Source organism: Lycorma delicatula, chromosome 11, assembly GCF_047948215.1.
Source record: "Lycorma delicatula isolate Av1 chromosome 11, ASM4794821v1, whole genome shotgun sequence".
Lineage (NCBI taxonomy): Eukaryota > Metazoa > Arthropoda > Insecta > Hemiptera > Fulgoridae > Lycorma > Lycorma delicatula.
In genome coordinates this window covers 71591137-71603626 of record NC_134465.1, presented here as the reverse complement: position 1 = coordinate 71603626, position 12490 = coordinate 71591137, and positions in this window count along the sequence as shown.

Below are 12490 nucleotides of genomic sequence, written 5' to 3'. Positions count from 1 at the left end.
TGGTATATAAAATTTTTTTATCCGATAAGTTTTGTTAAACTCTATTGGTAAATTAACCAATTAAGAATAATATATATGTAATTGAATAAGTTAATTACTATATATTTGACGCTTGTATTACCTAAACATAGATGTCATTAACACCTGTAAGAAAGTGACATGACAAGAAACCTTAAGAAAAACTAGTAACAGGTGTGGATGAGTTACACACAAACCGTTGTAATAAGCTACACAGCTTATGTGCAACTGTTCCTGTCATAGAACAATTTAATCCAGTAGACAATTGAAGATAATGGCAACCGTTATATATATATATATATATATATATATATATATATATATATATATATATAAAAGAGAAGGATAAAGGAGAATACGAGTAAAGTAGGTTTGTAAGAGATGAGAACAGACTCCTGTTCGTAAGGTTATCATGTAAATTGCCTTCTAGCCAATAGTACTTAACCTTTTCTCCTTCCTTGTTTATCACTCACTCTATTACTCTCTCACTCACTCTCTCTCTCATTTATAGCTTTTCCTCATACATCCCCCACCCTCTTCGTTTACATCTTTCTTCTCAAACTAGAGGTGTAATTCCCTACATGATCATTTGCATGAGTGGCCAACTCACGAATGTCCGTTACAAATGTAATAAAATTAATAGTACAAATAAATAGGATTTAATGAAATAAAAAGATCATAATATAATAACCAAAAAATGCATTTCTAATATAAGTAAATATATTTTCTTATTGAAATTTTAAACGTAACAAAGATTTGAATAGTATAAATAAAATTTGAGTGTGTGCGTGCGTGCGCGCGCATGTGTCTGGGTATGTGTACCCATAAACCAACTTGTCCTGAATCACTGAGTGACTGACGGATTCATCAACGCCCAGCAAAAACCACTGCAGATAAATTTATAAAAATTTACATACAGGTTTTTCTTACACTGTAAATGCACACTAACACAGAATTATTTAAATACCAATTTTAAAGAGTTAAAATGAATTAATAAAATTTACTATTTATTTTATTTTATTTTTTTTTTTAATTTCTCGGAAATAAATGAAGATATCAGCTTGGTTTTTGGCGTGTGTAATTTATATGTAAATATCTAAAAACCAATTGCTATATTTTTCGTATTTCAACCTTGAAAGGTGGTGAAGAAAGGTAAAAATATTTGAACAATGCTTGCAAATTTTCTTCATTTCCGACTAAACTAAAATAAAACCTTTCGGCACGCCAGAAGGCGGAGATAGATTTCACCGGTACTAAGGAGGATAAAAGAGATTTCCACCTTAAAGTTAAAAACTTCAAATTTGCATGTGAATAAAAGTTACACATGTTTAGTATACGACACGCCCCATCTCCTTACAATTTCAGCAATATTTTGGTCATCCCTTTGACCAAAAAGAGTTGGTCATATCAAAAATTGTTTCAGACAAAAGTTTTAGCTAATGTTTAGAGGACTAACGAATACTTTAAACCGATTCGATACTGTGCGTATTAAGGAAGGTATGATTTTTTTGTCTTCAAAACCCTATTTTTTCCACCCTCTGGACAATTTTTGGTGACATCAAAAAACTTTACTCACATACGTTTTAGACCCTTACTCAAAGGATAGTAGGAATTTTAAACGAATTCGATATTTTATTTAATAAGAATGTTATAGCGACATTGTTTTTTTTTTAAAAAAAAGCCCTCCCATTTCGACTCCCATTAACCAATTTTTCCCAATAACGAACCCCACCGAGATTTTGGGTCGTTATATTTTATGTCCCAATTTAGAATTGATTGGCGCAAAATTACGCAGTTAACGTGCCCTCACGAAAGTGGGATTATAATATATTTTTTCTTTGTTTTTATTGGGCTTTTGCTTATCAGTTTATACTGGACTATCTCAATTCTTTAAGATGAATTTGTCTGACAAAGATTGTTCAATTTTGTCGCCATCTTATTTAAGCGTTGAACAACTATTCATTGTTTATCGTATTTGCCTTGTATATTTTTAATACAAATTTTTATTTATAAATAAATATATTTTTATAAAAAAAAAATATTGCGAGTGAAACCGCGACGTGGGAAGGCAAGGAAATATGTGTGTATATAGATATATATACATAAGTATACCTGTACCTATAAAACATATCTCACTGATTCATAATCAACGCCTAGCAAAAAATACTAAAGATTGATGAAAATCTGTCTATATGTTCTTCTTATGGTGTAAGTGCACACTAAGAAAGTAGTTTTTGAAATTCCAAGTTAAAGGGTTAAAATGGAACAACAATCAAATTTTCTACTTTTTTTTAATTTCTCAGTAACAAATAAAGATATCAACTTGATTTTTGGTGTTTGTAATTTGTAATCTTCGTGTTTTTTTCAAATTTCCATAATTTTTTCAAATTAATTTTTTTCATAATTAAATTAACTTAAACGTCAGAAAAACATTTTTGAAAGTATATGTTTGAAGCGTAGCTTTATATGGAAGTGAAACTTGGACGATTGCACTATCTGAGAAGAAAAGATTAGAAGATTTTGAAATGTGGTGCTATAAGAGAATGTTAAAAATCAGATGGGTGATAAAGTGACAAATGAAGAGGTATTGCGGCAAATCGATGAAGAAAGAAGCATTTGGAAAAATATAGTTAGAAGAAGAGAGAGACTTATAGGCCACATATTAAGGCATCCTTGAATAGTCGCTTTAATATTGGAGGGACAGGTAGAAGGGAAAAATTATGCAGGTAGGTAACGTTTGGAGTATGTAAAACAAATTGTTAGGGATGTAGGATGTAGGGAGTATACCGAAATAAAACGACTGGCACTAGATAGGGAATGGAGAGGTGCATCAAACCAGTCAAATGACTGACGACAAAAAAAAAATAAATAAAATATTAATTACGCGAAAAGAAAAATTTTTGCAAAAACCTATACCCGCTAGGTGGCGCCGGTGTCGAGATATTTATCAAAGAAACAAGAAAATATGCTAACAGACTTTCTTCTTCTATGTATATAAAAGGTAATGCTCGTATGTGTGTCCGCTACAGACTAAAAAACGACGAGACCAATTTATGCGCGGGTTTTGGCAAAATGATCCGCGTTGTCCAGAGAAAGTATAAAGCTATTAAAATATAATTTCCACCTTTATGGTCCGATTTTGGCCGTTAACAAACTTGACCGAGATTTTGGGACGACTTATTTTTAAATTCAATTTGAAAGTTATTGGGGAAAAATGACGGCAGTTATCGTATCTACAAGACAGTGTAATATAGATATATATATATATAAACTTTTGAGACGACGGTGGTTTTAAGGTCTGGGGGATGTGAAACGCGAAGATATATCGAAATTTTCCGGAAGTGAATTATGGTACCCGTTACAATACGTAGCTTTTTTATCAATCTACCTAAAAGACTCTAAAAGTTTTGAAGTAGAATATTTTATAAAGACAAACTAGGAAGCCATGTTAGACCTACAAATTAAATTAATTTGAAAATAGAGGACAAAACGTTTCGCTTAAAATGAAGACAAAGAATAAAATATAGAATAATAAGGTTAAAAATTAGTACAGAACAAAAAGGAATGTCAAATAACTTCAAACCAGTCACCCCTGACTTATGAATAGTAGAGTAATACACACAATTGTGGTAGAAAATTTGTCGAAATTTTAAAGGGTAATTCCTTCCCTCATCATTTATTAGTTTTTTATTATAAATTCGTTGGAGATTTATTTTAAAAAAACGATTTTAGAGAAGTTTTAATTATATACTTTTTAATGCCTATATAATATTATTATATATATATATATATATATATATATATATATATATATATATATAATGTACGAATTTAAATATCTTTGCTTTTTTTTGAAGGGGGAACATTTTCACCGAAGATTCCCTTTCGGGTAGCAAACGAGAACAAGTACTACCCGAAGAAATATTGGGTAATTGAGTTTGTAAATGAATATTTATAATTCTTAAAAATGGTATATTTTTATAATCAATTTAAATATATATAAAAGAAAGTTGTACAACAAATTACTTCTTCAGTATCATGGAACAAAACTACTTAATAAGTTATAATAAAGACTGTAAACTTCATAGTTTCTATGAAGAAAAAGGGTAGAAGAAGAAATATACAAAGTGTATTAAGAACTCTTGTTAGCTTCCACTTTTCCTTCTACTACTGAGCTTGGAAGTAACAGTGCTTTCCATTGAACGAGCTGTGGTTAATTATTTTCTTATTCATGAACCACAACTCATAAAAAGCGTTACCTTTAACTTTGTAGCTTCCCCTTTTTTCTCCCTTTCTACTTCTTTCTCTATCTCTTTTTCTCGATGAATTTTAATATTTAAAGATCTGAATTTCTATCAGATCTCTTTCTTATGTAAACTTAAAAAAGTCTTTCTCTCTCTTACCAACATTATTTCAACTGTACCCTTCTCCTACCGTACGTTTCTTACTCCTTCCGACGATTCAATTCTCACTATTTCCCGTTCTTCTTCCGCTCTTATACTAATACATCAGTCTTTGACAGTTTAACGTTTTTTTTTTAATTATTTAAATAATAGATCTATCAAAAATAAAGTCCGGTTTACTTTTATGAAATACAAATTAAAATAATTTATAAAATTAAAATAAAAACCGATTTCAAAAAATGATAATACTAAAAAGTTATCAATAGTTATATTTTTATTTAAAAAATGGTCATATTCTTTCTAGTCTAAATACAACATCTTACATCGTATAAACGTCGTTCAAATTGTGTAATAAAACTGATTCCTTTGTGAATATAAAACAAAATAACTGACTTAGATGCCATATAAAATGATTTTATAACAGCGTTTTAAAACGTACGCCGTACATAACCAGTTCCAAGGCTACATGATCTGAAAAGGTTAAATAAAGTAAAAGTATTTACAAAAATAACTATTTTTGAAGTCAGTGCCAACACAAATTAAACATAAAGTTACGTTTAGTTAGCGCCTCAACCGACTACTAGGCGGCTAAAGGGGGTTCCCACATGTAAAATGGGATCTCAGGTCATCTTGAGTTCCCATTATATTGTATTGTATATATATATATATATATATATATATACAATGTATGTATATTTTTTATTTCTTTTTCCTGTTTAGCCTCCGGGAATTACCGTTCAAGTACAGAGGATGAATGAGGATGATATGTATGAATGTAAGTGAAGTGTAGTCTTGTACAGTCTCAGTTCAACCATTGCTGAGATGTGTGGTTAATTAAAACTCAACAACCAACAAACACCGCTATCCACGATCTAGTATTCAAATCCGTATAAAAGTAACTGCCTTTACTAGGACTTGAACGCTGGAACTCTCGATTTCGAAATCAGCTGATTTGGGAAGACGCGTTTACCACTAGACCAACCCGATGGGTAATGTGTGTAGCTAACCATCTATAAAGTAATCTTATATCATATTTTTGTACGTTGGATTTTATTGTAGTAAAACTTCTATAACCAAGTTTGCATTGTTTGAAATAGAATTTGATAAAAATTAATAAATAGAATTTGAAAAAATAATAATTTTTTTTTTTTATTAACATGTCTTGGCTTGCACAGGCTTAAAAATAATTGTTCATTGTAAATACGTTTACTTTAGTGTATAAATAAAAACATTATTTTTAACTTGTAACAATATTTAACTAAAGTAAATAATTAAGTAAAAATTTAACAATTAATTTATAAATTTTTAGTTCTATTCTTTTTTGAAGTCGGTTTTAATTTTTATTTTTTAAATTACTTTATTTCAAAATTTTTAGTGGTATCTAACACCTTTATCACGAGTTCGTCAGACCTTGGTCGGTAAGAAGAGACGATGTCAGCGAACTACGTTTACAGTTTTAAACCAGATATAACCAAACAGTGAAATGAGAATGGGAAAAAATTAATAAAATAAGCGTGAAAAATTATATTTCAGTTCAGTTAGATTTGTAATAAAGAATACTTTAAAAAATACCTCGAATTTTGTTAAACAACTTTTTTTTTTTTCATTTGAAGAACTACGGGGCCCAAATATATCATTTTATTCATTTTTTAATGTACCTTTACAAATTGCGCCGCCAGATAGCAGTACTTGATACACTAGGTAGCGTACAAAAACATGATAATGTACTTGAAATAATAAAATTCAAAAGAAAATACACGACAGCTTGTTTTAATAGTAAATGCTGTTATGTAAATCAAAGTACTGAAGATGAAACAATTTTTTTAATTCCCCATCACTTCTGCCTCATCCCATCTGGCCTGCCATAAAGTAGTACCAGATGGGATGAAAAAACAACCGTTCAATTCCGGTTTCCTGGATTATAGCCACTTACCGCTCCTTAAACAAACAGAATCACGATAACTCGCATTTACAAAAAGTCATTTATCATCCTTGTCGCTTAACGATAAAAAAATTTCACGACGCGGTACGTAAAACCTAGGATTATGTAAAATCTCTTTGTCCTGTAAAAAAGAAAAAAATTTGATTACCAGGCACCTCAGGGATTAGTTAATCAAACCCATATCGGATGAAAATAATTAATAGTTACAAGCATAGCAAATACACACATGACACGATTGAAATATCTGACTGCAGCGATTAGTACATGGCCATTAATATTGATAGTGTGTTGAAAAAATAAAGCAGGTTGCAGACTGTACGGTAAGATTAACATTAGCAATTTAATGTTATATATATTACTAGCAGACCCGGCAATGCTTCGATACTGCTAGATATGAGTATATATTAAACGAACAAAATTGAAAGTTTAATAAAAGATTAACAAAATGAACATTACGGAACTTAACAAAATTTAAACTTTCCCTTTCTCCCTTTTCCCCCTTTCCTTTTTTGCCTTTTCCCAATTTTCATTTTTACCACATATTTATTTCAACAGTGCCACACCATTATGTAGCATTCATTTTTATTTTCGTCTTATATTTGACAACAGTTACTCCTCCAGTTCTAATTTTTTTTTAATTTATGAATAAATAGAAGGTAGGTTAAGTAAGATTAATTTTGTGGATTTAAAAATGATTTTGAAACAAATACACACACATTTCTCTTTCTAGAAATAAAGAAACACAAAAAAAGACAAATAAATTTCACTACTTACATCAGGTTATTAGATATTCACTTCCAACGACCAGACCTATTCCATAGGTGTCAATATTTCGTATGTGTACTACGAAAAAGGGTTCTTCTTTCCCAATCGACGACGCCGCATGAATTTACTTAAGTATCTTTCCATGTGTTGTCACATGGTTCAACAGTGTTTTTTATTTCGTTGCTTAGCAGATGACCACATCCTTTCGATTGTCTTGAGAGTGAGCGCCTATATCAGGACCTGTAAAATTATAATTGTGTTTTACGCACTTCGAATTTATTTATTACTGTATGTATTAATTTATTTTTATTTACACACCTCACCAGTCCGATATTATGCTCTATCCTTCCACTCACCTTTTGTTAAAATTATCACACTGCAATACATGTATTATATAGTATATTACGATTCGTTTAATACAAATTAAACGAATCCTGAATGAGATGGTCGAACTATGAATTATTTTTTTCATATCAATCATAAAATTTCATCTACTTCGAAAAATTTGTTTACGACCTTTTTAAAAAACTGGGGACTTATGCATCAAGGTATTTTAATGATTAAAATAATCACTAAAGTCGTTTTTAAATAAAATTAAAATTGAGTTTTATAAAACTTTTCAATTGTTTTTTTTTTTTTTAATTTTGTAACTACCCCATCAGAAGAGTTATTGTAGTGACTTTATTGTTTTGAAAATAAAAACAAATAAAATACGTTCTTAGAATTAAAAAATTTGAAATTGCGAAAAATATTTTTTCCATTTTGTGGGTTTTCATACATAAGGGAAAGCATTCGGGTAAAATTAATTTTTATGAAAATCCCTTAGTGGTGAAAATAATTTTTTTTTTTAAATTGGTTTGAAAATATATCAAGTTACTATAATTTAAATCTTTACTAAAAATGAGAAAACAAAAAGAAGTACAATTATTTTTAATTTTAAAATATATTTTCTGTTTATAAATAGTGAATTATTATAACCGTAATTCAATGATATAATTAAAAAATCTGATCTGCACATCAAATGACTTACGCCTGTTAAATTACTTACACCCATATTTTTAAAATGAAAAGTACATAAAATTTTTTTTCATTACTAACGTCTGATACTATTTTGTAAATTTTTTTTATTGTTATGACTGAATTATTTATCATAAAAATGTTTTTACAATCAGAGATTAATAATTATTAATAAATCCATATATTTAAATTTAAAAAAAATAATAGGAGATGAACTCTAATTCGAACCGATGTGACTTCCCCTTATAAGATCCAAATTTTCATTAATTAAAATTTCATTTGGCTATAACTCTGGAACCGATGAAAATAAGTACCACTTATTATATATGTTATTGAAAAGCTATCAGTGAGGGCTTATTACTGCAGCAGATAAGAAAAACTCCAAAATCCAAATGTTTTAGATTTTGGGATTTTTTGACACTTTTGATCCAATCGATAGCAACCAAAAGGACAGGCGCACAACTAGGTGTTACAACAGTCCTAAATCCAAAATTTCAACACCCTAAGGCTAAATTATGCGAGATAGATACGTAAGTACGTATAGACGTCACGCCGAAACTAGTCAAAATGGATTCAGGGATGGTCAAGATGTATATTTCCGTTGAAATCTGAAAACCGAAATTTTTGCGATCACAATACTTCCTTTTACTTCGTACAAGGAAATAAAAAGTAATAATAGACTGCGATATTTAAAATAACTTATTCAGATGTTTGAAATTTTGTTTTAGTAATTAGAAATCTTGTGCCACTATGTGCGGGTAAATACTGAAAATGATTATAAAAAAAAAACGTCAACGTTAAAACTTACAGCATCATAATGAACCAAGTTTCTAATTTTCCCCGGTTAAATATTTTCGACCTTAAATTTAGCGTAACTAAAGACACAAGCAATCTTCATTAAATTTTCTCATGCATAACTTCAAATAGATTACTACAGCATATCTAAATTTCAATTAAATATATTAAGTATTTTTAGAGATTTTCGAGCCACAAACGTTTTATACATAACCCTATAAATATATAAGAAAATCAAAATTTTATGAATGGTATTTTCGTACAACTCATACCCCAAAACGTAATGAAAATTCATTTTCAGCTCCACCAGCGATCGAAAATAATTCCATAGATTTCTTCGAAGTCGGTAAAGAATAAGTGTAGTAACTTTACAACTTCAAGTTGTAATTATTTAGGAAGGCGTGGAAAATTGTGGATTAGTTTTTTTTATCAAGAAATACTAAAGAGTAAGTCTATTAAAAAATTTAGATTTTTACAATTTAAATAGGTTAGGTAATTTGCGAAATGGTTTTAAATTAACTTTTTTTTTTTTTTGTTAATTAAAAAAATATTTTTTGTGACTACAGACCACATTGCAGTGGGATGATCAAAAAACTTTTATAGCTGTTTGAAGGCTTATTTATGTAGAAAATATGGATGCAAAATCTCCCATTAACTTATTTTTTTCTGCAGCAATATATAACTAAAAAGAAAAATATATAAAGAAGTTTTTTGGTGAAAAGGGTGAATATAAAACGAAAATCTTCAATAATTTGTGATTTTGATAAACTAAAATTCAACTTTTGTGAAGAAAGTTTTTTTATCTAAAGTCCCCCAAGAAAGATTTGAAACTATTTTGACCAAATCATCCCACACCCTTTTATCCAATTTTTCAAAAAGTTTCAAAAAATAAAATCTTATTTTCGCAGACTATTTACAGTTTTTAAAATCTATTTTACGTTTTTGTTAAAAGGATTTTTTTTTAATGTCTAATTTAGTTCTACAAACTTAAAAAAAGAACTAGTATTTTTAGATTTTTTTTTTTTACCAATCCATATACTTTCCCTATATATGTGTTGCAGCATATATTACTATAACCGAAAAAGAATAATAGGAAAAGTATAATGAAACACAACAGTACAATATTACAGATAGTTTTTCGATGTTTAATTTTTTAAGATTTTAAAGTAATGAATTTCATAGGAATGAGATAACAAATATGTAGAGATTACAAAATATACAGTTCGGATTAGGTTAAATCTTTGAGTTTATTTATAATTTTTTTTCTTGCGTTAAAGATTAAGCTATTTAAGTGAAAGTTGTGTTAGGTTAGGAGGTGATTCACGGAAGAAATGATTTTGTGTACTGAACTTCATACGATATCAACCATTTGATTTTTTTAGCCTTCGGGACCACGGTTAGGTATCGATTGTTTCAGAGGATGAGATCAAATGACAATTTTGGAGCGTGTAAAAATGTCATGCCTGAGCGGGATTCGAACCCTGTGAAAATTTAAAACCTTTAAATCCTAATAACGATTAATTAAAAAAAAATTATTTTTAAATTTCATATTCTCGTCAGGATGGAATCGAACAGTAAATGTTTAATAAAACAATCCTTAATTTTAAACCAGGAATTCTATTTACCATTTCTTAATTATAAAAAAAAAACTGTTCTTTTCCTAATATCAACTCATTAAAATATAATTGTTTTTAATAGTAATTACATTTATAGATATTTATATTTAGTGATTTATTATGTTTTTATCTTCTATTCTTCTACCGAAGAAAATAAAACTTCACTTAGAGGAAAAGAAAAATATTCCAAATCGGAAAATTGTAAAAGTATAAAATTCGAAAAATTTATAAAAATCAATTTTTTTAGTATAATTTGAGATATAACATCGAAACACACACACACACACACACACACACACACACACACACACACACACAAAAACACACACCATAGATTTTGCTCAAATGGAGCTCTATCAAAAAGAAATATGATTAACAAACAAGTATCATAGATTTTATAAATATTTACGTACCTCAGAGATTTTTTATTGTTGCATTTAAAAAACAAACTAAATTAAATATCACACACACACACACACTAAAAAGTAATGAGCACGATTTTATAACGCACAACAAACTGGTTATTAAATTTGGCTACGCGTCTAACGAACACTGTAACCTGTAATGATAAGCGACTATTTGGTACTGTATCGAGTAGTTCGTTACTATACGCGTATAATCGGTTATCATCGGCATTTAATGCGTAGCACGATGACGTACATCAGTTTATTAGCCGGGTTGATAAAAATTTGTCACTGGTTCTTTCATTTAACATATAACCATTAAAAGTATGAAAAACATAAATTAAATAAATTTATGGTTAAAATGACAAAATTTTATTTAAGATTTACCGTATTTTAAGTTATAAATATTCATTTATTTTATTTCAATTGATTGAAATTTCTTTTATTTATATAATAAAATACATACAAATTTATGTGGTACTTATGTATAAAATGTTTTTATTCACACACACACGCGCGCACGCAACACACACACACACACACACACATACATATATATATATATATATATACACCCAATAGTTCAATGGATTTTACAGTAAAAAAAAATATTTTCTTCTCCATGTACCGTGTTCGTTATCGAATGTTAATATCTACCTGAGTAATTTAAACTCTCTATAGCTGACCGGAATAAAAAGCTTCTTGACCCAGGAATATACTCCCTTACATTACTTAAACATAGAATTCTACAATTAATTCTTTTTTTTTTAATATTTTTATTAAACTTTTTAGTGTTTATTTGAATTAATTTCATTCAAATAAATTTACAATTATTTAGTTTTTTACAAAAATAAATTCCTTTTATAAAAGTACCTAGTTGGTATTATTCTCGATTTTTTGGGGGGAATTAAATATTTATATATAAACCAGATGATTCAAATAGTACTTCACAACTTTAAAAGTATATAAAAAGTCTGAGAGATAACTTATAGATTTGGTTGAGGTCTCATTTCATAAAAAAAATCAAGTTTCTCACCCAACATTCACTTTGCTTCGATATGGCTTCCATTTGTAACGCGACATACATCACACCTGAAGTATTCATTCCAGACTGTATCCAGCAACTTAGGCCTTACTGCTGTAACTGAGGCGTTAATTTGAAGTCTTAGCTCAACAAGATGAATAGGCAAAGATAGTACACAAACCCGATCTTTCATGAAACCTCCCAAGAAAAAATCTAACGGAGTCAAATTTGCGGAGCAAAGTGCCCATGCAATTGGACCTTCACGGCCGATCCACCCACCTGGGAATCGAATATCAAGAAAATTTCGGACTTCTAGATAGTAGTGAAGTGTTGTCCTGTCTTGCTGATAGTAATGGCGTTCATCTTGGTCATCATAGTCTAACTAAGTAAATAGAAAATTTTGAAGCACGTCCAGATAAAAACTATATTATTTACGGTAACACCTTGGAAGAAGAACGATCTGAAGAGTCTTTGTTTGCTTAGAGCACAAAACCCTCTATCATTAA